At 42.2% G+C, this 23772-nt stretch overlaps 1 protein-coding gene across 2 annotated transcripts in view; it reads right to left on the bottom strand.

The window, feature by feature from the left end:
* KAZN (kazrin, periplakin interacting protein) overlaps positions 1–23772 on the bottom strand; it is a 1105661-nt gene that overhangs the window by 838140 nt on the left and 243749 nt on the right. The window lies entirely within an intron of this gene.

Here is a 23772-nt window from a genome sequence, read left to right as displayed (position 1 = left end):
CCATTATAGTTGGTTTACAGTCGTCTATCAATTTTCTACTGTATCGCAAAGTGACCCAGTCACACATACGTATATACATTCTTTTTCTCACATTATCCTCCATCAAGCTCCATCACAAGTGACTATGGAAAACAGTATGGAGGTACCTCAGAAAACTCAATATAGAACTACCATATGACCCAGCAATCCCACTCTTGGGTGTATATCTGGACAAAACTTTCCTTGAAAAAGACACATGCACCCGAACGTTCATTGCAGCACTATTCACAATAGCCAAGACATGGAAACAACCTAAATGTCCATCGATAGATAAATGGATTAAGAAGATGTGGTACTTATATACACAATGGAATACTACTCAGCCATAAAAAAAGAACAAAATAATGCCATTTGCAGCAACATGGATGGAACTAGAGACTCTCATATTATAAGTCAGAAAGAGGATGGCTAGTAATTTTAAAGGGAGAAGCAAGGATGTATCTATAAATTATAACCCAGGCAGGTATCAAGAACCTGATACATCCATGAATTTCTTCAACACATGTTTAACAGGTAACAAATTGAACACTCTCCAAATGCCAAGCCTCTACAGAAATGCTTGGGGATTCAGCTGTGAGCAAAACTAGACATGATGCCTACCCTCATGGAGCATCCAGTCCTGTGGTGGACACCGAAAAGAAACAAGTTAGCAAATATTTCTATGAAGATGACTTTGTGCTGAGTGTTTATAAATTACAGAGATTAAAGGGGCATGAGTGGAGAGCTCTAGGGTCAATTTACAGTTATGGTAATAAAGTCAGCTGTTTTACCTCCAAACAGATGGCTTCTATCATTAAGTTTTATGAAGGGACAGCAGCCACATTTTCCAATCAGTACTGCATGGGTGCTGGGAGGATTATTATTTCTCTATAATTCACATAGCACTTGCCATCTGACACAGCATAGATTTTAAGATTTCACTGATTCTGCTTGTTGCCTGTTTCTCTACTTTCTCCGCAGTGCACTTAGTAAGAGCAGAGACTTTTAAAAAAATCTCTTTATTTATGGTTATGTGTCTAACAATTAGAAAAGTTCCCTGAAAATAGAAAATGTTCAGTAAATGTTGAATTAATTTCTTTACAGTTCCTTAAATTAAAATGTCTTTCCTTATAGAATTTATCTAATTTTCAGGTGAATCTGTTCTTTCAAACTACAAATAAGTATAGCCTACAGATTCTCAGGAAAACCAATGCACTAACCACAATTCTGATGGAGAGTAACCATCAAAAACTAGTACCTAGGAGTTCCCGTTGTGGCTCAGCAGTAATGAATCTGACTAGTATACATGAGGACATGGGTTCGTTTCCTGGCCTTACTCAGTGGGTTAAGGATCTGGCATTGTCATAAGCTGTGGTGTAGGTCACAGATGTGGCTCAGATCTGCTATTGCTGTAGCTATGTAATAGACTGGCAACTGCAGCTCCAATTCGACCTCTAGCCTGGAAAGTTCTGCATGCCAGGGGTGTGGCCCTAAAAATAAAAAAACAAAACTAATATCTAACATATCACTTCCAGCATGTCTGCCTAGGACCATGAGGGAGTAAGAGGATTCAGATTATCCTCTTGCTGTAATTAACTAGAATACTGAACAGTATCTTAGAAAAGAGTATTTTTAGACACTGAACAATAGCACAGGCCTACAATAGTTTGGAAAGGGAAAAAAAAAAAAAAAGTGCATCCTAGCACCAGCATTCTGCAAAGAAGGAAAGTCCAGACTTTAGCATAGGAGGAGGAACCCAAAGAGAGCCCAGCACTCACACTGCATTGAGGAGCTAGAGATTGGAAAGGCTAAGCTTTTCAATAATTTGCAAGACAAAGTACCAAAGAGAAGGGAATTACACAGAAATCTCTAGAAATCTGCGCAGGGGTCCCTTTGAGTTGTTGGCTGAATATCAATCCTATGTATGGGTAGGATGAAACCCTGTATGATCTGGCAAGAAGAAAAATCCAGGAGATAATGGTTATATGTGGGGGAGCTGTAAGTGCAGTAATTCCAAGAGAACTCACAGAGTCACGAGTTGTTTGCATGCTCACTAGCCAAAGTGGAAGGGCTTTGTGGGAATTCAAGGTACAGTCAGCAGAAAATCCAGAAGGATAAAGTTGTAAAATGAAGTTAAATGCTCCCTAGAATAAAGGCTACTATAGACCTATGCAAAAAGAGTTTAAAAGTGAGTCGTGTACAACATGGACAGACCTAGAAATTATCATGCTAAGTGAAGTTAGTCAGACAGTGAGACACCAACATCATATGCTATCACTTACATGTGGAATCTAAAAAAAAGGATACAATGAACTTCTGTGCAGAACAGATACTGACTCATAGACTCTGAAAATCTTATGGTTTCCAAATGAGACAGGCTGGGGGTGGGAGGGTGCACTGAGGGTCTGGGATGCAAATGATACTAAAATGGGGTTGTGATGATTGTTGTACAACTATAAATGTAATAAAATTCACTGAGAAATAAAAATAAAAGTAAGCCTTGCAAGGATCAAAATGATCTACAAGTAACTAAAATACTTGCCAAGGAAAAAATTGAGCTTTTCTTTTTTGGCGAGGTATAACAAAATCTAGCACCCCAAAATTAAAAATTCCTAACACTTAGTATTCAAAAAAAAAAAATACCAGACATGTAAAAAAGCAAGGAAATGTAACTCATAGCCTGGAGGAAAAATCAGTTTATAGAAACAGACCCGGAAATAACAAATGATAGCATTAGAAAGTATGGCTTTTAAGACAGCTACTACAGATATGGTTTGCATGTTCATGATTATAACGAGGGGGAAAAGAGTATATTTAAATCAGAACCAAATAAGGCTTCTAGGTATGAAAAAATGCAATAACTGAAATGAAATTTTTATTGGAGGAGATTCATAGCAAATCAAACGATGCAAAAGAAAAGATTAGTGCAGTCAAAATTATAGTAACAAAACTATAAGGAATAAACAGAGCCTCTTTGATAATATAAACCTGTCTGACATACAGCCACTTGCAGTCTGAGAGGGCTGAGTGGGGGGCAGGGACAGAAACAACGTTTGAAGAAATGTTAGAGGGATAAATTTTTTTTCCAAATTTGACAGTATCATAAACCTAAAAATATAAGACTCTCCATAAACTTCAGGCAGGAAAAACACAAAGAAAACCAAGGCATATTATAATCAAATTGCTAAATAAATGCACAGTTGAGAAAGAGAAAATCTTAAAATCAGCCAGAGGGAGAAGGCATATTGCATTCAGAGGAACAGAGACACGATGATATCAGATTTGTCATCAGAATCTATGCAAAACAGAAGATAATCTATGCATGTTGAAAGTACTGAAGAAAAAAAGAAACATTTGTCAATCTAGAATTCTGTAACCAATGATAATATCTTCCCAAAAATGAAGGTAAAATAATGACTTTTTTAAATAAACAAAAGGTGAGAGAAGTCATATCAATAGACCATCATTAAATGAAATGTTGAAACATCCTCAGACAGGATGAAAACGCTATTAGAAGAAACTTTTACTCACAAAAATTTAAAAAAGAATTCTTAAAAGGAGCAATATTTGAGTAACATTAACATATTTTCTTTCTCATCTTTTAATTCATGAAAATACAATAAAGGGTTTAAAGCAAAAAATAATATTCTGAAGATTTGATAACATAAAAATAAAACATGACAACAACACAATGAGAGAGACAAATTGAAATATTTCCTGGTAAGGTTCATATATTATACATACAGCAGGATGTTATTTGAAGGTGGACCATGTTAAGTTACACAGGCATATTGTAAATCCCAGAGTAAGCACTGCAAGTAATAAATAAACAGATGATGATTTTGAGCCAGGGAGAACCAATCTTGGATAACTACACATAGAGATGCAACTGCACGCTATTAAGTAGGAAGAAAACAGAATACGACACCAGAGTAGTTTCTTACTGCACAGGAAGACTCTAAAATCCTTTCCTGAACAGGAACAGGAGCTTGGCCAAAACACAGAAAGATGAACAAGAACATATGGGACCTGATTCTTGGCCAACCTGAATCCTTGTCCTCCAAAGGAGATGTCAGACACACCAAGATAGATTTGGGGATGTGAAAGCAGAGTGACTTAACATCTTATGTCCTGCCCTGGGCAGCTGGGTGGGGCAGCCTCTCAATGCACATGTCATTATAAAGGTAGAAATGATAGCCTCATAGCATTGTAAGTCAGAGAGGACTTGAGACAGCAGACTGCCCTACCTCCTCCAAGGCTTCCTTAGCATCATTGGAGCTGAAGATATCTCCAGTGAGTCCAGAAGTGTCCAGAGAGAGAGTCATGGGCTAGACACACATCCCCAAGATAGGATAATACACAGGCCTCCCAAGAACCCAAAGAGAAAGGAAAGAGAATGAGTAGGGAGCAATTTGAATTTATTTGCTACTTAACCAGAAGGTAGTAAATTTTCAACCAGCAGCAACTAAGTTATCATCAGTGGAAATCTTGGCCCCAGATCTATGTTGAATTTCATAATAGAAATCTAAAAACAACAACAATGAATGACATTTGGAGTTGTGACTACAAAGGTTTAAGCCATCTATATATCTTCTCTGTGTTACTTGTAAACAGGAAGGTTGAGGTGCACTGAGCTTTAAGAACAGGCAAGTAGGCGTCCAAATTACCTACTCAGAATCTAGGACCAATCTCTGCATGATTCATGCCACATTTTTCACCACCATCCTGCCCTCCCCTACCTTAACTCCCAGGACATGGCCATAGCGTTCTCACGAACAAGCCTCTCTACTCATCTTTCTGAGGATACCCTAGTTCCCAAGTCCTTTGCTTGTAGACACAAAGATACAGTTATCAACAAAATTCCTCATATCACTTCTTGGAAGGGAGGAATTACACTGTCAATGATTTTCCCTCTAGGCTAGTGAATGTGAGGTTCTCAAAAATGTATCTATTATAGGCTCTCTCTATTCCTGCTCCAGAAAGCTGAGGCTTGGTAACGAAAACATGCTCTAAATTTCAGTTCTAAATTCAAGACACCTTGAAAATGTTAACACTCCCTTCTCAAAGAACAGACACTTCTACTAGAGAACTTACCATATTATAATTGCTTAAGAATACATCTATGGTCGCTTTAATTACTGGTTCCAAAACTCCTCTTCACTGCACCTACTCCTATGGCGCCCTCTCTAGTGACCCTCCTTAGTGGAGAAAGGTACTCCCCACCTTACATGACATCAGGCTTTGACATTTGACCTGCTTTAGTCAATTAAATGTGAGCAGACATGAGTTATGCCACATCCAAGCAGAAGCTTTACAGAGGCTTCAACTATTGCTCTTTCCCTTTTGCCAGAGGTAGGAGACTTGTAAGTGAAAAGTAAACCCTGGCTCCTGTAAAGCACAAAAGTTGGGAGGAGAGGGAGGGGGAAGCATTTGTTACTGGAGCTCACCTCCTGAATTCCCGCCCTCGCACAGTCGCCGGAGTAGATGGCAACTCCCTTGAGGGCAAGAAGAGAAATTTGTTCTCCATGTATTACTGGTGTTTGGCAAAGAAGAGCCACTTGGGAAATATTTAATGGATAAATGAATAGAGTTGTTTTCAGCATATAGAGCCTAAATAATGATAAGAATGATAATATTACAGTTTATTGAGGGTCTATCACATGCCAGGGGCTTTTAAACCTTTGTGCAGAATGATGGAGCACTAATAATGTATGGGTTCTAGGGCCAGAAGCCCGATTTCACACCCAGCTCTGATAATTACATAACCGGGTGAATGTGAACAAATTACTTTACATCTCACAGTGCCGGGGAACAGTGTACGTTCCCAACACACGGTGGCTGTTATGCCTGTGAAAGATCTATCATAGTTGCAGAATCTGAAACTCAGAGAGATTTACACAACAGATGAGACCCAAGGCCATGACTCTCCAGTGTCCATTCTCACTATTTGCCACAATGCCCACACTTCTGATCTGGAATGATGTCTAGTTAGAGACAACACCACAAGTGGGGTGTTATACCACCAACACCAGCCAAGTGGGGCACACTGAAAGGAAAGGCAGGGAACATGTCTAGAATTGATTTTGGCAAATGTAAAACAAACAGATGGCCGAGTGCCTGGCACACAGTAAACATTTCACATACTAAAAATGGCTAGGATTTGCAGCCCTTCCCTGATGCTTCCCTACCTGTATTTCTTAAACCCCCTATCTCTTATTTCCTTCACAGATAATAATAATTATTAATATCATAGCAAACATCTATGGAGGACTCGCTATCTGCAAGCCTCATGCCACACGTTTAACAGGCATTAGCTCACTTAGTCACCCCAATAATTTTATTGAAGTATCATTACCATTGTTGCTGTTTTACAAATGAAGAAACTCAGATTAAGTGACTCACCCAAGGAGTCCCCTGGTGGCTCACAGGGTTAAGGAGCCTGTGGTGTCACTGCTGTGGCGAGGGTTTGATCCCTGGCCTGGGAACTGCTGCATGCCGTGGGTGCGGAAAGAAAAAAGTGACTGACCCAAGATTATGCACTTTGTCGGTGAAGGAAGCAAAATTCATACCTAGGCAGAGCCTGCCAACGTAACTCCTACATTATACCACCTCCACTGTGCACATCTCTTGCCACTCCATCCTGCTCTTCTTTGGGCAAACTTACTGGCTTTCTGGTCCCCTACCTCCTGCTGTTCCGTTCTCACCTCTTGCTTTAGGATGTAGCCAAGAGCCTGCACTGATCTATTTCCACCTGAGGTACCACAGAGGGCAATCCTAGGCATCTAGAAAGTCAGGGTAGCCGTGGAATATCACAAAGTAATATACTCATGCTCTTAAATGTGAAGAGACTGAGGCCAAGAAAGATGACCCCACTCCCTGGAGACGCTGTTGGTTTGAGAGTACGGCTCTCAGAGCTTGTGTGCCTGGGTCTCAATCTTGTCTGTCTTTCCAACTAGCTGTATTACCTTGAATGAGGGACTTAAGCCCTCAGTTTCCCCATCTGTGAGTGGGGATAATAACAGTAACCACTTCACAGAGCTGCTCTGAGAATCAAATGAGATCATTTGCATAAAGCACGGGGCTCGGTATCAGTCACATGGCAAAAACATAAAAAGCAGTCATTACTACGATGATTATCCTGCAGTTGGCTCCTCGAGTCTGTAACGGGCTCATATTAACGAGTGGCTATATTTACACCTGACGGTAATTACTGAATCTTTGTTGTATAAATAAGCCAAGATGGTCTCTGTGTATTGGCCTCCGTCGTTTATTTCTTTACTGCAGGCTGAGATCCATTAGCTCAAAAGCCAACAGGTGCCAAGCTCAAATGTTTACACATCCAGTTGTTTTAAATATAGTCCAAATAAGCAGATTTTTAGTTATTTAGAGCCTGTCTGCTTTGCATACTCCACAAACTGTGCCCAACATCTGCTATCCATGGATAAGCCCTAGGACTTGAAGACACCAAGTTCCTGCTGGTCTCTGACCCAGACGTCCCACTGTGCTGACGAGTGACACCACCTGGACATTTAAGTCCCCTCTAGGAGCCCCCCTCTCCCCCAGGAGTTCCTTGCCTTCCTCCCTTCTGAATATCAACCCTCTTCACTTCCGGACAGGCTCCTGCTATGAGTGACTTCCTCACCTGCAAGCTGCCAAAGGGTCATCCTACAAAGCCAGTGTGAGCTACTGCCACCTAGTGGTCACATCTTCTTCCTTGATGGATCCCAAGATCCCTTGAACCCTCTCCATCATGCATTTGTCTATTCACTTTATAACCCTGCCACCATTACTCCAGTGCCTCATACACAGTGAAAATGTAATAACTACAAGGTAAGTAACTGCTGCAAGGAGGACCTTATGTCTCTATGTGGACCTCCTCTTCAAGAGAGGTCACTCTGTTTTTAGGCTTGTAGAATGGGTACTTGATGTGTTTGTCTGGTTATGTCTATTTCTCTCATTCCCTCTGGTGGAGACACCCATCCCCACTTATGAACCATGTAGGGCTGATCCCACTCCAAGGTCCTAGAGGGGAGCACATAGATCAGCCTAGCCATTCCAAGCACTGTGTATCCCTGGCAACAGTGGTGGGTCCAGGAGAGGGATTGTGGCCAACTAGATTTAATCCCAGGGCCATGTGAGAGAACCATTCAGAAAGAAAGAGCCCTTCTTTTTCAGTTGGGTTTGTGTGGAGCAGCCTGTGGTCTTTGTGGCCATCATCCAAGGAGCCCCGAGAATAAAATCAACTGTGTAAAGAGGCAATTCTCATCAACAGACAAGGAAAGGGATTCTTGACCATATTATTACAGCACTAGGATTCAGCCACAGGCTTCTCAGTTAAGGTGAGTCAGTAAATTCTTTTCATTAGCCCACCTGCGTTGGGTTTGTCATTTGCAAGGAAGAAGCCTGTACTTTGTCCTCATTGTAATAGTTATTTATGTGAATGCTTCTTTTTTTATTTAAATTTTTTTTTTTGGCATTTTAGGGCCCCACCCATGGCATATGGAAGTTCCCACTAACCTCCACATGCCACCTACACTGCAGCTGTAGGTCTACACCACAGCTCATGGCAACACCGGATCGTTAACCCAGGGAGCGAAGCCAGGGATCAAACCCGCAACCTCATGGTTCCTAGTCGGATTCATTTCCACTGCGCCATGACAGGAACCCCTGAATGCTTCTTTAACATCTGCCTCCCTCTGCAGCAGATTAAAAATGATCTTAAATTTTGGGAGAAGAACTGAGGAGTCTAGCCATCTGCCACAAATGAGGCTTTAGTCATAATGAACTGTCTCCGTTCACCCCGGATGAGGGCCCCGTCACTCTGGAGCAGAGCTGAACCGCACCGTCTCCCTCCCCCCCGCATCAGACCCTGAGGCCTGGCCCACACAGCTGCGAGCACAGAAAGGTGCTGATTTACACCATGTCATCTGGGGATGGTTTATTACACAGCAGCAGATAATAAAGGTCTTTAGGCCAGCAGTCATGGTTTTGGTTTTTTTTTTTTCATCACTGTATCTTCAACTCTAAATACAACACCTGGCACACAGTAGGGCTTGGCCAAAAGAAAGGAAAAAAGGGAATACATAAACGAAGGAAAAAGCCAGCTTCACTCTTTGTCCCCTCCACCAGCTCATCATCCTAGAATCAGGTGCCTTACACTTTCCTCCCCATTTTGCCTATAAAAATCTCAATCAAATAATACTGTTCTTAACATGTATGATGGATTACAGAACGAAAAGACATACCTACGCTTTCCTACCTTCCCGGGTTTAGGCAATTGCGTCATAAAACCCAGGTTATTTGGTTGGTGGTTCTGAACGTGAAATGATGTTAAATTTATTTCCTGTTATTCTGGTCTACAAATTTGAAGAAACATGTATTTCTCTAGCAGGGTTATTTATATAAAGGGCTCGCGTGGATTTCACTGTACATGAATGAGTATTGATTTAGGTTTCAGATAAGGATAGCACAATCACGGGTTGCCAGAAGAAAAAACTAAGTCTCAACATTTTGTATCATTAGCAAAAACGGGAGGTACACATAAAATTTCTTAATGTTTTCAGAAGAAGAATAACAGCTTACCCTACTTTGCCTCTGTTTTTATAATTCAGATGAAGTATAGAACATGAAATAATAATAACATGACCCTAAACACTCATTTTATGCAGATGACTCCAGATGTCACTGATATGGGCTATTGTACATTTGTATAGAAAAATATACCAAATGAATCATATCATGGGGCACAGCCTCACCACAAGAAGCTCCATGGATTTTATGATCTTGTCATTTATATGGTCCATAGATACGAACTAATGATCAAATTTATCCCTACATGTTAAACAACCTTTGCTTTATGTGTATCTCAAATTCTTTGATGTATTTTGCATTGAAATGCTCACAAGTTTCCAGTTCTTGCTTTAATATGGTCTCATTAAATAAATGAAGCCTAAATAATTCAGGTATTTTTTCCTCCACTGTTATAATAAAACTCATTCCACAAGTCAAAAGTTGATGCTGGAGTCAGGATGTGGAGAAATTGAAACCCTCACACATTGCTGGCAGTTATGTAAAATGGAGCGGCACCTTGGAGCCCAGGGTGGCAGTTCCTCAGTCAGTTACACACAGAATTCCTGCATGAATCAGCAATTCTACTCTTAGGCATATAACCCAAAGAATTTAAAACAGATGCTCAAGCAAACACTTATCCATGACTGTTCACAGCAGCAGCAGTCACAATTCAAAGGTGGAAACAACACAAATGTCCATCAGCTGATGAACGGATAAGCAACATGCAGCATATTCACACAATGGAATATTATTCAGGTTTAAAAAGGAATGAAATTCTCATGCATGCAAAACATGGATGCACCTCAAAAACATTATACTAAGTGAAAGAAGCTACTCGTAAAATGCTATGTATTGTAAGATTCCATTCATGTGAAATCTACAGAGACAAAATAGCATATCTACAGAGACCAAAAGCAAATTAGTAATTGGAGGAAGGGGAGAGGGGGAGACAGGGGCTGCTTAGTAGGTACAGGGTCTCCTTTTACAGGAATGAACTATTCCGGAACTAGAGAGCAATGAAGATTACACAACCTTTTTTTTCTTTTTACAGCTGATGGCATAGGGAAGTTCCTGGGCTGGGGGTCAAATTAAGAGCTACAGCTGCAGGCCCACACCACAGCCACAGCAACACTGGATCTGAGGTGCGCCTGTGACCTCTGTTGCACCTTGCAGCAACACCAGGTCCTTAACCCACTGAGCAAGGCCAGGGATGGAATCCACACCCTCATGGATACTCTGATGGGTTCTTAACCCACTGAGCCACAATGGGAACTCCCATAACATTCTGAAGGTACTCAAGTCTATTGAATTGTACACTTTAGAAAGCTTAAATGGTGAATTTCATGTTATGTATAATTTATTGCAATTTTTAAAAGTTGAGTTACCAGTTCAAGATTAGAGACCTAAAAAAAGAAAAATGCTATTGGAACATCCTCCCGTGCTTGGACAACTGGGTGGTCTCTGATACGGAAGGAAGACACTCTGGACCCTCCAACTGCAGTTTGTCTTACCCCGTAGGCAGGACCCAATATGTTGCCTTGGCACCAAAGGAAAAGACATATGCTATATACTGGTGGGGTTTAAAAGAAGACAATAAAATAAACCCTAGAACCAAGGATTCGACATGCTGATAATGAACCTATCATCAACTGCTTGAAATGAATGTATTTTCAAGAGTCCCAGAGTTACATGGTGGGTGCTGAGAAAGGCACATGGACTTAGATGCAGAGCAGCAATGCAGCAGAAGTGATAACGCAGGCACAACCAAAGTGGCAACAGCACGTACAGTGGCGTGGAGGATGTCCAGGCAGGGTGGTGACAGAATCAGGCCCTGACGGAGCCTGCAGGGCTTGAGAGCAGATGGCCTACAAGTCGAGGGGGAGCCAGAACGAGCCCCAAGGAGGGGGAATGTGGTTAAAGCCACATCATGGAAGATGAATGTGGCCTGGGTCCAAACCCAAACCCGGGGCCAGAGAGAAGCCTGGGGAAGGTCCCACCTGCCCCCTACTGAAGGTGGTAAGCCTTTTATTTGTTTATTTCAAATAAATAATTAAAGAGATTTAATTTAAGGGAAAAGGGATTAGAAAAAATCTTTCTGAGAAAATGAATTTTATTTTTTCTTTCTTTCTTTTTTTTTTTTTTTTTTTTTTTTTTTTTGTCTTTTTAGGGCCACACCCCCAGCATATGGAAGTTCCCAGGCTAGGGGTCAAATTGGAGCTGTAGTCATCGGCCTACGCCACAGCCACAGCAACACCAGATCCAAGCCACATCTTCAACCTACACCACAGCTCACAGAAATGCGGGATCCTTAACCCAGTGAGTGAGGCCAGGGATCAAACTTGCGTCCTCATGGATACTAGTCAGATTCATTTCTGCTGAGCCATGACGGGGAACTCTCCTTATTTTTCTTTTTGTTCTTTTTTGGCTGTGCCCATGGCATGCAGAAGTTCCTTGGCCAAGGATTGAACCTGGGCCACAGAAATGACAATGCCAGATCCTTAGCCACTAGGCCACCAGGGAACTCCAGGGGTACCTTCTAGAGCCATAGGTTTTGAGGAGTTCCCTTGTGGCTCAGTGGGTTAAGGATCCGGCATTGTCACTGCTGAGGCTTGGGGTCACTGCTGTGTCACGGGTCCAGTCCTTGACCGGGAAACTCCCACATGCCAGGGGCACAGCCAAAAAAAAAAAAAAACAGAGAGAGAGAGAGCCATGGGTTTTGGTGTCAGAGGTCCTGAGTCCAAGTCCTACCTCCACCTGTTACAAGTTGTGTAAATGACTTCACCTCTCTGGGCATCACTTTTCTCATCTGTCACATGGAGATAAAGCCATATCCACTTCACAGTCATGAAGCTTAGACTAATTAATGCACATACAGGACTTGGTGCCTGGCCTAGAGTCAGTGTTGGGTGACAATCCTCAGCTTTTATCACCATGACGATTACTGTGGCCACCGCCTAACTCAGGCACCTGGAGCAGACCCGGTCCAGACCTGACACTCAGAGTCCATCCTTCTGCAGAGAGCAGCTCTCGAGGAATCAATGCTCTGGTAGCACTGGCAGCTTCCTGCATGTCAACCCCTGTCCATTCCCACAGCCTCTGCTGCCCTCCCCTCTCCCTGTACCATGACACCCTTTTCATTTCACTCTCAGCCACTGGGCCTGACCAACCCTGTCCAGTGGTCTGTAACGGAAGCTGAGACATGGAGTGAGGTGCAGGGAGGTGGCTGGACATACAGCGTGGAAACTCTGCCTGGTGGCCATATTCCAGTGTGTGGTCTGGATGTCTGAAAGGCAGCTGGAGAGGCAAAGAAAGGAGACAGCATGAAGCAGTCAAGACTCAGAGCAGCTTAGAGCAGTGGCCATCTTTCTTCTCTTTGGTTTCACTCCATCCTGAGACCAAGCTGCCTCTGCCCTGACCCCTGCTGATAAACTCCCTCCTTCTGCCTACTTAGCTTGGACTGGTGTCTGTACCAAGATCTCCCTATTTAATACAAGTCTCGTATCTGAACTTCTTCGTACTCCTTAAACCACCTACCTTCATTTCTCGAGGCTCCCAGACTACACAGGAACTCCACTAATTTCTTCGGTTGGTGCAGTCCTCACTATACTTTGCATGTATTCTCACATTTCATCTTCATGCAGCTCATGCTTTAGGTACTGCTGGCTCCATTCTTCTGGTGAGGAAACTATGACTGCTATCTCCACCCACCCTTGCAAGCCGAAAGCTCTGTGCCTGCCAATCCTGCCTGTTTCCTTCTGAGTCCACACAAAAGGCCACCTCCACTGGAACCCAGCCCTCAGTTTGCTCTTGCAAGCAGACAGGAGACAAGCTCTAATGTGCACAAAGCTAATGAATAGGTGCTTTCACGTTCTGTGCCTCCCTCTGTAGGTCCCTGAACGCCACACAGAGCTACAGAATTCTCCATCCCTGTGTGGTCACATCTAGATGGGCTCTAACCAAGCACGGTTCCACTGGCCTTCAAAACATGCTTCCCTTCTCTTTGTCTGCAGCTTCCCAGCCTTACCAAAGCCAACTTGGCTTCCACCTAATCCAGGCTGCAAGGGAATAAACTACAATAAATTCACCCTGTGAGAAATGGATTAAGACAAAACCATGTAGCCAGATGGCTTACAGGAGCATAATGTGGAGATCTTCATTTGAATGTCCTTGTTCAGGTAAAGGCTACAATAGGAAAATGGACTCTGGCTCAAGGAGGAGGAATTGGAGCCTTAAGATAAGAGAGAGCTGAATGTGATAACCGAGGCCCTGATGGAAGGTGCTCTCCACTGGCAGGAGGGTAACTTCGCTCCTTGAACCAGCTAATTTCCTGGAAAGAAGCTGAGAGCCCATCCTTGTTTAATGGTTCAGTGTGGTGCATGCCTGACAGGCATCCCCCCGTGGGTTTGGGGGCTCACAGTCTGGCGGCCTGTTTCTTCCACGCCATGACTCCAGCCTGGAGCTCCACCCCAAGACCTTTCTTCCCTGCCCTCCCTTATTTCTCTAAATTCCATTTTCCACATGGTCCTGGGTTCTACCTTTGCATTCAGTGCAAGGCATTGGCCCCGCTTTCCCCATTAGCTATTGGTCCCCTGTGCTGGGACGGAAATGACTGTGGGTCCCTCTCCCGCGGCCCTGAGATGCTCTTTCAGGGGCTGGTGGGTTGGGGGAAGCCTGTCTGCCTGCATTAAAACAAACCCAATGGAATGTAGAATGGAATACAAAATTCACATCAAAATTTAAGACAAAGCACACGATTTCAAGGGAGGTTCCTGCTCTTCCCTCCTACTTTGGGGCCCCTTCCCTCCCCATTAGCTGTACTTTGAGGACAACGTTTGAGAATCCTGGATAATTAACTCAAGTCCTTGGCACATCTCAGCCATTTCCCACAGCCAAGGATGGGCTATGACCTTTGCGCTCTTCACACAGAATAATATGCCACCCACTCTTTGCTTTCTAACTCAGTCCATAAAGTATTTTCTAAAAGGTCTAAATTCAAGAAACTGATCAACGTGACTATGTTCCTAAGTACATAAAACTGGAAATAATTTGAACATATGTGAATAAAACTCAAGCACCTGCTTTTAATAACCAATCGTATTTGCAACTAGTGTATCAATTATACCTAAATAAGTAGTACTAAAATGCTAGGGAGTGCTTAAAAAGTTGAACTCTGTTGCAATTCAAATATAGCAGTAATTTATTTAGCAACACTAAAATAATAATGTCTTATTTACTCATAGTAATCTCATCATACCAACTTCCTGTCATAATCAAAACAACAGCCCCCGCCCATTGAACACTTGCTGTGTCTCAGGAGCCATGCTCATTTCGCATAATGTAGAATTCTTAAAAAGCATGATCAGGGTCTGATGGCCTGTGTTTTGCAGGTGAGAAACTGGAGGACAGAGACATGCCTTGCCCAATGTCACACAAGCAATCAAGGGCAGAACTGCCACGCAAACCCAGATTTTCCCACACCGAGACCCCAGGCCAGCATGCAAAAGCATCGCCCCAATTTAAATTGTTTTAAATTGCAGAATGAGAGGTACTTTGTTCATGTTTCTTACTTTGGGATGCTAAGTAACCTTTCTCTGGCCTTGCCACCTTCCACACTGATGTCAGTTCTCGGGACCATTGTGAAAACATCTGCAGGAAGATACTCAATGTCCTAAGACAATCCCTCCATAAAGAGCTGGTGTGGCACTCCCAGGACTTTCCTTCCAGCACTGTCTGCTTGGCCCATCTGCAAAGCCCTGTCACGAGCTTTCCCCTAAGATGTTGAGCTGTGAACAGTGCAGACAAAGCTAAGGTTCCAGGCAGCTCTAAAGGAGCAGGGTTTGCCCAGAAGTGAGGAGGACAACAGAAACAGCTCCAAGTCCGATGATGTGGGTGACATCAGACTGTTCTTTTCTTTTCAGAAAGAATCCAAAGAGAAGCCACCCAGGGCGGCTTCCTCTGCTTTGACGGGAGCACAACTTCAACACCTGACGAAGGGGCTGTTGACATTTTATTATGCAGGGCCAGATGCAGAGCTGTGGAGCTTCAAGGACACCATCTGCATGCAAATGCGATTTAGAAACTCCCAGAGACCTGAGTGCGCTGTGGATGGGAGGCTTCCTGCCAACAGCCCACACCGAGGTGAAGAGCACAGACCTGGAGAAGCAAGCTGCATGTTAAACAGATCCTGTGATGCCGCTTTTGATGGGCAGACATGGCGCTGGGCAGGGGGGTCCTAGACACAGTGTGACGAAAGGGTGGGGGTCTGCTGAGAAACATGAGCTTCCCAATGTCCCAAAGGGGAAGAAAGTTTTAAAACTGAAAGATACATTCCAGAACTTGTCAGAAATAATGAAACTAGCTATGTCAATGTGACACAGAACTCCTGGTTCTATGTGCTCAGTGACAGATTTAAAATTGAACAGACATCATCAAGGCAGACATTTTTCAAAGGAAAAATTATGATCCTTTGGCTGGAATTTAACAGGCAATTGTGATTCAACTGAACCATATCATAGATAGACCAACATCATGAGAAAAAAAAATCCACAACCTTTCTTGTTGATATTTTATTTCAGCCCTAGCTCTTCCCCAAAACCCAAATGAACATCCCTAGAACTGAAATATTCGCAAACATGAGTCTTTCTCATTTACTGCAAGAAGGAACTCATGGCTGTGGCAGAGAAAAAGCTTGCACCGTCCAAGACCATCTGACAGCATCCATTCTAAACACCAAATTCTACAGCTTAGAGACATGCGTTCCTTGCCCCACAAATCAACGTACTATACGAGAGCAGCTCGCTAAGAGCCAAACAGAGGTCAATCTAGCAATGAACCAACTAATCAAGTTTCTATGCAGCACTGAGCCCTGAGCCAAGTTTTGAGGACTATAAGAACCAGTCTCACCCACAGAACTCTCAAGTCTCTGCAGGGGTCATGCTAATTGCTCTTGCATAGATTAGGGTTAGGTGTGAGACTGAAGGTGGCAATGTTCAAAAACTGTAATAATTTTAAAGAAAAACAACAGTTAATGGGGTTTCGCTTTCTCCAAACAGAAGGTACAATTCATGGGCCCATGACTCCCTGAAAAAACAAGAAATGTAAACTAAATAAAGAAGGAAATTGGAGATCTTGAAATATTTTATTTAAGTCCTAAAAATTGTTGTTAATTCTTGGCTGGTGGGTTTATCAAAGGAAATCGTTCTTTTTTTTTTTTTTTTTCTTGCTCTCAATTTTAATTCCCACCTATGCTATTTAATTATATTTAGCCTGTAGGTATTTTAAATGCATTTTTTTTTTTTTACCATACCCTTACCTGTATTCTAAAGCTTAGAAGGAAACCACTTTAAATCTAAGTAATTTTATTTTTAGCATAGGGTAGTCTATAGACTTATGGAAGAGATGAAGAAACCAGTTAGTCTGGAGTCATTTTTTTCCCCCAGAAAAATTTGTTTTGTTTGAAAGGCTCTACATTTATTTATTTATTTATTTATTTATTTATTTATTTATTTATTTATTTTTGTCTTTTTGTCTTTTTGCCTTTTCTAGGGCCGCTTCCTGTGGCATATGGAGGTTCCCAGGCTAGGGGTTGAATCGGAGCTGTAGCCGCCAGCCGACGCCAGAGTCACAGCAACGCGGGATCCGAGCCTCGTCTGCAACCTACACCACAGCTCACAGCAGTGCCGGATCCCTAACCCACTGAGCAAGGCCAGGGACCGAACCTACCACCTCATGGTTCCTAGTCGGAATCGTTAACCACTGTGCCATGACGGGAACTCCATATATTTAGTTATTCAATCAACAAACGTGGTGGCATTGTGGTTAGAAGTCAGGCTTTAGAATTTCAAATTGTGGCTCTTCTACTTGCTGACCACAGGCCTTGGGCAAGTTAGTCTTTCCAAGCCTCAGTTTCCTCATCTGTAAAGTAGAGATTATAACATTACTTATTTCAAAGATTGTTGTGAGGATTAAATCAATTACTAGGTGGAGTTTCCCTTAGGCTCAGTGGTTACGAACCCGACTAGTATCCAAGAGGACATGGGTTCAATCCCTGGCCTCGCTCAGTGAGTTAAGTATGGGCATTGCCGCAATCTGTGGTGTAGGTCACAGATGCATCTCGGATCCCGTGTTTCTGTGGCTGTGGTATAGGGCGGCGGCTTCAGCTCTGATTCAACCTCTAGCCTGGGAACTTCCACACACTGTGGGTGTGGCCCTAAAAAGACAATAAATAAATAAACAAACTGTGAACAGATGACTGAACAAGTAATTCACCGTAAGGAGTTCTGTGAGTCAGCAAGCAGACGCCATGGGAGTAGGAGGCATGCCCACATGCAAATACAGATCAGAAACATCCTATGGGCTCACAGTGAGCATTTCTCATTACCAACCATGATGGCTTATGCTTCTGCTCTCTTCCACAGCACTGAGAAATCCAAAGGGAGCATGAAGTGTGCTTAATTTGTATTGCTTTTGAAAATGCTTAATAAACCTATTTCAGCCATTCAGTTAGAGACAGAGGGTTGAGCCCATGAATTTATCTCCTCACTCTCCCAAAATCCAACTGAGGCAATAGTAAATGTATTGTTTTTTAAAAAAACAAATGAATCCACAAGACAAAGGAAAAGGAGGAAAGGTTACAAAAACAAAATTTTAGAAACCTAAAGCAGAAGGACAAGCAAACCTAAAAATCCAGAACCCTAACCCTGGGGGGAGGAGTGGGATGAGAAGCAACTTGGTGGACAGCATCAGATACTGTCTGATGGAAGTTAGGGGTGAGAACAGGAACATGAACTCAAAGGCCCCCTTCCTCCATGTCTACACAACCCAGCGACTGCCTCTCACCACCCAGGGTGAACACTGGACACTCATTCTCTGAAAAAGATGGGGCCGGCCAGGCACACTGAAGGCAGGAGGGCCTTATTAAAGGGTCGGGTAGCTGAGGCAGTAAATGCGGAGATTCCCCAATCTTATTTCCTAACCCATCTGATGAGGATGGTGGTGAGGACATCATATATTCGGCATTTATCTTGTGCCAGGGACTCTTCTCTGTGCTTTCTGCATATTAACCCACTTAATCCTCACAAGGCTATGGTTAGGCGGAGGCAGATTCCACCAGGATCCTCCAATTCACATATGAGGAAATTGAGGCACAGGGAAGTTACATTACTTTTTCAAGATAGACAGTGAAGTGGTTGAATCAAGGTTTTAATCCAGGCCAGTCGCAGACAGGATGACAGGATGATTAAACCCAAAGGTATGAGGCTGACAACTGTTCTGGGGACCAAACTAGCCCAAGAGACATGAGCCGGAGAGGCTACCGTAATGGGTTCTCAATGAAATGGCACAGATTACCTTCAAGGAGAACAGCAGTTAACGAGATGCCCCTATGTGCTCAGAAAGTCCAATGATCTATTTAGTGTCTTCTCTGAAATCTGAGCAGGCAGCAAATGATCACCACTGAGGAAAATCTCTGATGAGAGAGGAAGAGAGGTAGGAAGAGGGAAAGAGGGAAAGGGAGAGGGGGGAGGGAGAAAAGAGAAGAACAGAAAAAGAAATGAAAAAGGAGGGAGGAAGAAAGAAGGAAGGGAAGTGGTGGAAACAGAGAACTTGGAGCGTGATGAAAACTTTTCCAAATCCCCACTAGTATCCATACAGAGTACATTATTCTCAGATATTATAGGTGAAGGGACGAAGGGGTGCAAATTACTAGGTATAATATAAATAAGATACAAGAATGCAATGCACAGCACAGGGAATGCAGTCAATATTTTCTAATAACTTTATATGGAGTATAATCTATAAAAATATTGAATCATTATGTTGTATATCTGAAAATAATATAGCATAAGTCCACCATAGTTCAATTTAAAAAATAAAGTAAAACTAGGACATTTTTCCATAAGAAAAAAACCATGAGGAATCATTCCCACTCCTTAAATCCTCATAAGGAACAGTCGACCTGTGCCTGCTGTGTTTTAGAATCTGTATGGTCCTGTGTGACTTGCATCGCCCCCTCCTTTATGAATAAGAGCGTCTATAGCAGTTTTCCTGTGGGAGGAAGATAACTTCCTTCTTCAATTCACAGGTCTTTAGATTTAGAAGAATGATACTAACAAAACTGTACTTAAATTACACCTGGACCTGATTCAGGTGACAGACACCATCCTTTGAGCTAATGCTAATGGGATGATGCTTGGGGGGAGGGGAGTCTTTGGAGGGAGAGAGTATATTTTGCCCTGGAATCATTACGGGTGGAACATAGACTATAACAGCTGGCCTCCAAAAGAGCACCAAGTGACTCTCACATACTGGTATTCACACCCTTGTCTGGTCTTTGCCCACACTGAACGGGGCTGGTCTGTTGTAACCAATAGGACGGTGTAGAAATGCTGAAGTCTGACTTCTAGAACGGGATGACAAAACTCACTGTAGTTCCCACCCTGCTCTCTCCCTTTGCTCACTCACCCTGTGGGAGTCAGCTACTCTGTTGTGAGGAGTCAAGCACCATTATGAAAAGGTCCATGGGGTAAGACATTGAGGTTTCCTGCTAACAGCTAGCACAAACTTGCCAGCCATGTGTGTGTGCCATCTTGGAAGCAGATCCCTCAGCTCCAAACACCCAATGACTCCAGTCAAACCAGCCAACACTAAGACTGCATCTTCAGGAAGACAATAAGCCAGAACCACCCAGAGAAGACACTCCAGAATTCCTGCTCTGTAGATACTCTGAGACAATAAAGAGTTGTTACTACTTTAAGCCACTCGGTTTGGATTAATTTTTTATACGGTAATAATATAATACAATGATTTAAATTCTATTATAGTTTTGTTTTGATTTTTCTCCAATAACCTGACAAATCTCCATCTTCTGTGCAACTGTACTCACAGAGCCTTATCTTTAAGAAGATCTGAATTCTGCCTATTCTTTCTCAATCTTCTTCCAGAGGAAAGAAGGAAATCTCTATCCACCAGGGAAATGGTTTCAGCCCTTGTGGGCTTGAGGACAAGTCATAATATAACCACCAACATTCTTCCGAGCCACAAAGATAAGTCCTCTTATACATAAGGAATTATTTTCACTGATGGAACTGGGGAAAGATGTAGCTTTTTATTTGTCATCAGATGCAATCTTCTTAAAAAAAACTCAAACAAGAAAAAAAAAAAGCAGCTTCAAGAAATGATAGCAGTTGAATAGACACTCATCTGCAGAGGATCATTTAGGCATAAATCCTCTACAGGAACTGTAAGGTAAAATAAATGGGGACCTTAAAATGAACTCACCAATTCACTTACTTCTAGCTCAGTAAGAGCTGTAAGGCAAAAACTGTATTAAAGGACTTAAACTGACAAAAACAGGAAATACATGAATCAAATTCTCTTTCTTCAGAACGTTATTATACTTTCATTTTTCCCCCCACAACTGACTATGTAACATTTATCCTGTATCAAGAATTCCTTCTTGCCTCCAAAAAGAAATCTCTTGAACTTAGTACAGCTGGGGTAGTGGAAGTGGGTTTACAGGTAGGATGAGGTATGAAGCTTTCAACCCAGGGTGGCCGAAGCCCCAGGCAGAATAGCTCAGCCATCTTGGGTTTATTTATCCCAATTTTCTATAAAAATAACATTTTCTATGTGTTCTAAGAGTTAAGGAGCACTGGTCCACAGAAATCACTGTTGATTGGTTCATTATACTAGAAGCTCTGGGATGAGGAGGGGTCATGCTCTGTTTGTTTGTTTGTTTTCTCACATCCTGAGCACCTAGCACAAGAGCTGAAGAGTCAATAAGTGATAGTTCAATTAATAATTTAAATTGCTACAAGATCAACATGGAGAGTAATAGCCAATTCCTGACAGGCAGGCATGGAAATATTAAACAAGATCATTTTCACTGCTTCCAGGGCAACACATTGCCGCTTACTTTTAGAAAAGGAATTGTAACAGGGAAAACATCCAAGAAATGAAAACATCTAAGACCTTTCTGAGCACTCAATCATACAGAATGTGTTCTGAAAAAATCAACGCATGGTTCAAAACTACGAGTTTAGTTTCTTACTGAGGATAATATTGAGAACATCAAAATTACTTCATTTTGATCACCCTTATTTCCCTTGACCTTTTTTCCTCTGGCATAGAAGATAGAATTAGGAAATGAGAGGAAACTCTATGATGCCATTAAAAATGATGTTGTAGAAGAAGATTGTGTCATGAGGAAATACTTCAAAACAGTGGGAAGAGTATAACCTCAATATGCAGTTAAGCTAAACGGAGGCCACACTATCCATGCTGTTTTGAAACACAGATAAATATACATATATAATTGTGTATCTCTCTATATCTCTATTTGTAAGTATATACATATGTGTGTGTGTATATATATATTTGTGTATATATACAAATGCTATAGGCTTTATCCCTACTTAATGCTATTACTTACTTATTTGTTTCATTTATATATATATTTTTTAAATTTCCTGTGAGTTCCCATTGTGGCTCGGTGGGTTAAGAACCTAAGTAATATCTATGAGGATGCAGGTTTGATCCCTGGCTTCGCTCTTTGGGTTAAGGATCTAGCATGGCCTCGAACTGCAGTGCAGTCTGTAGATGTGGCTTAGATCTGACATTGTTGTGGCTGTGGCACAGGCCTGCAGTTGCATCTCCAATTCAACCTCTAGTCTGGGAACTTCCAACATGCCACAGGTGCCACCATAAAAAGAATACATGAATAAATGAATGAAAGAATAAGCAAATAAATAAAATAAATTTCCCACGCTGACTATACATTGGTTATGCTATGCAGGTAGACTACAATTAGTTATTGATTATATTAAAAATAAAAAATCAAGCAGAGGCCAATAATTATTATAACAAGTATGAGTATGTCTATTCTGATAATGTCTCCTTAGTTATCTCCAAGAGAGGCCACAAAGCACTTGTATTACAGTGGTTGGAGGATTCGCCATGAGAATGCGGAATTATCACTCTCCAGCCATGGATTCCAGTAACAGGTTCATGCTGGTGCAGTACTTGATACCACCTTTTCACAGGCCCAGCTGGATTAATACACACACAGACGTGCGAGACGCAGGAACTGTTTCTCAGAGGGTAACTCAGAGGAAAATGCAAAAGCACAGATTGAGAGGATAGATTTCGGTGGCACAATGGAGTTGGAGGTTCAGAGGGCACATGGCTCTTTGTTGTAAGGCCAAGTGAAAGAGCGGAGGTTTGGTTCACACAGAGATGACACCTGTTGTTTTCGGGAACCTTCTACCATGGAGGAGTATTAAATTGCCCCTGAGACACTAAGCAGATACTAAGATTTCAGGCTGTATAAAGTTACATGAGTTACTTGGCACTGATTTTAAGCTAAGCCACTCATGGTAGTCAATGCTATGCAAAGCGTTAACAAAGAAAGGTGGGACTGTGGTACAGTGAAAATCACACAAGGGCAGCAGTCAACAAGGCTTGCTGTGTAACCTTCGGCAAATCCTTAGTGTCTGCAATCCTGGATTCCCTTGGCTGAAAAGAGGAAATGATAATGCTTTTGGGAAATATGCTTTCTGTAAGATGAGATGAAGCATGGGCAAACACTTTGAGAACCCATAAAGTGCCGGGAAAATGTAAAATACTATGTTGCTGCTATTATGACTACAACTGCTGTTGGTATCATCATTCTTTGAACTCAAGAGAGAAATATCTGGTCCAGAAGATTTCAGGATATACTACTGCAATCATTAGAGAGATGAGTTTTCCTCTGGTGGACCTGTGAGTTGCCCTGAATGCAAATCACACAAGAATGTGTGTCTCTTAAACAATATAGTTTCATTCCATGTTACAGGCTAGCTCTTCAATTAGGCTTTAAAAACTTCATGGTATTTGATCAAGAGGATGGGCTAATATTTATTTATCTCCTTCCCTTGCTCATTAAAGTGTTGGTGGGGAAATTAAATGAGCACAAGCCCACAGTCACACCACGGAGGCTCTACGCAGCCTAGAGATTACAACAAATTTCTGTACAATATAAACCGCGTGATGCAGTGGTGAGTAAAGAAGATTGCTCCAGGAAATGCAGCATCAAATAAGCCAGATAATAGCAGTTAGGGAAAGGAGAAGAAACTAAGCCAAGGCAGGAGCTCCTTTGCTCTGCAGATATACGGAAGGACTTGAGACTGGGTGATAACACAATAGAAT

Source organism: Sus scrofa, chromosome 6 (genome assembly GCF_000003025.6).
Source record: "Sus scrofa isolate TJ Tabasco breed Duroc chromosome 6, Sscrofa11.1, whole genome shotgun sequence".
Classification (NCBI taxonomy): domain Eukaryota; kingdom Metazoa; phylum Chordata; class Mammalia; order Artiodactyla; family Suidae; genus Sus; species Sus scrofa.
The sequence above is the reverse complement of the archived record's forward strand: the minus strand, read 5'-3'. Positions and strand labels throughout refer to the sequence as shown.